This window comes from Micromys minutus (genome assembly GCF_963924665.1).
Source record: "Micromys minutus genome assembly, chromosome: X".
In the NCBI taxonomy this organism is placed as follows: domain Eukaryota; kingdom Metazoa; phylum Chordata; class Mammalia; order Rodentia; family Muridae; genus Micromys; species Micromys minutus.
In genome coordinates, this window is record NC_137970.1 from 117127466 (window position 1) to 117129639 (window position 2174).

General features: G+C 37.6%; 1 pseudogene across 1 annotated transcript; it reads right to left on the bottom strand.

The window, feature by feature from the left end:
- Nucleotides 1-715: 715 nt before the first annotated feature.
- LOC308415228 (eukaryotic initiation factor 4A-I-like) lies at nucleotides 716-1920 on the bottom strand (annotated as a pseudogene). The gene has a single exon. The product of its transcript is annotated as a eukaryotic initiation factor 4A-I-like (transcript).
- Nucleotides 1921-2174: the final 254 nt, after the last annotated feature.

A 2174-nucleotide genomic window follows, 5' to 3' on the forward strand; every position in this document is an offset into this window, starting at 1 on the left:
ATTCAGCTTCAAAGAAAAATTAAGTTGAAAATTTGCAGGAAAATTAGTAGACTTAGAATGTATAATATTAAGTGTAGTTAAACAATCTCAGAAAGGACAAAGCACATGTGCTCTCTCATATGCAAAATTCTAATAATATACGTATACATAGAAGCAAATGTACATGTGGGTACAATGTAACATGAAAAAATAGAATAAGCACACAAACAGGAACAGATGAATGACAAAACATTGAAAGGAGGAAATGAAAACAAACTATGAAAGAGGTCATAAAGTTGATTGTTTTTATGGTTCTAATTTTGTCATGAATTTGTTTTTCATAGTGAATACATATGATTTAAAAAAACAGTCAATGTGGAAAATATAAAATTTAATGTGAAACTCTACTGCTTTTGCTGTGAATTCTTATTTTAAGTGTATAGAAAATAACTGAGTTGTATGGATTTGGATCTGTAATGATTTCATTTATTTACAAAGTTTTATATGAAATATTTTTATCTTTTTGCCTCAAAAGTGACATTTATTCAGCGATAGATAGATAGATAGATAGATAGATAGATAGATAGATAGATAGATAGATAGAGAAATCAAAACAGAACTAACAAAACAAAAACAAGATGTCCATCCCTTGGTTCCCTTCCCTCCCCTTCCAACTGTTCCTTGGCCCCCAACCCAAGACTGAACCATGGGCTAGGCCAGGTAGCAGGACAGTCCCTCAAATGAGGTCAGCAATGGTGAGAGCATCTCTTCAATGGAGGGGTTGTAGAAAGTCTCAATGTCTCAAAGAGTCCTCTTGTCTTCTTTCACCATGTAAATAGCCACACAATTCTGGCCAAACTGAACACCTTGACCAATTCTGTGGATATTGTTTTCCCTCTTGGTGGTAGGGCCGTAATTGATGACTAAGGAGACCTACTGAATATCAGTGCCTCTGTCCAACAGGTCAGTGGTAATTAATAATCTGCCAGAGTCAGGCCGGAACTCCCTCATAATCACATCTCGTTCCTTTTGTTCCATATCTCCACACATGGTAGAAATGGGGAAATCCCATGTATGCATCTTCTCAGTGAGCCCGTCTACTTTCTGGTATTGATGAAGATTACTGCCTGGGTGATAGTCCGTGTTTCATACAAGTCACACAATGAGCCAGGCTTCCACTCCTCTCCTTCCACAGTGATGTAGAATTGGCAGATATCCTCCTGGGCTAACTCTTCTTGAAAAGGATCCGAATTGGGTCTCTCATGAATATTTTGGTCACCTCAAGGACATCAAAAGATATTGTAGCAAACAACAAAACTACCTGTGTGTGTGTTACTGTTGAGCTTTTAGAATATATCATAGATCTGATCCTTGAACTCATGGCTTAACATTTCATCTGCTTCATCCAGTACAAACATTTTGATATATTTGGGGGACTGGTATCCCCAGCTAAGCATATCAAATATCTGGCCAGGGGTGTCCACAGTGATATGGGAAGCTTCCATTTTCAGCTTTTGTACCTCAGCACTCATGTTGGTGCCCCCAATACATGCATGACATGAGGCACACATGTAGTCTCCCAGTGCCATAACCACCTTCTGTATCTGCTGAGCTAATCCATGAGTGGGTGCCAGAACCAAAGCCTGAGTGGCCTTTAGATTTAATTCAATCTGATGCAGAATGATAAGGAAATGATCTGTTTTCCTGGTCCCAGACTGGGCTTGAGCAATCAAGGAATAATAGCTCGCTGCTGGATGACAGAGAGCTTCTCAAAACCATAAGCATAAATATCATGGAAGAGGGATTTGTGAGATTCATGTCATGGAAGCTCATTCCAGTTACTTTCAATGACGTCTTCTGGCTCCATCCCATAGCGGCCATTGTCTCTGGATTGAGAGTCCTTGACTCACAGACATGATCCATTGAATCCAGGGCCCGTAAATATTATAAAATTAAAAATTAAAAGGATTTGATTTTTCTCATTACTTTGTGTGTTTTTGGCTTTCTCCCCACCTTATATAGTACTATCATTCTGATATTTACCTTCACCCATCTGAGCTCTTTTTATCCTATTTTTATATTTAGACTGATTCCTTAATTTCTTGTTTTCATTTAATTTTTGCCAATAAATTTAACTTTTATTGACTTATATAACACTCTTTTTTTTCTCTCAAACGTACACACTTAAAACTTCT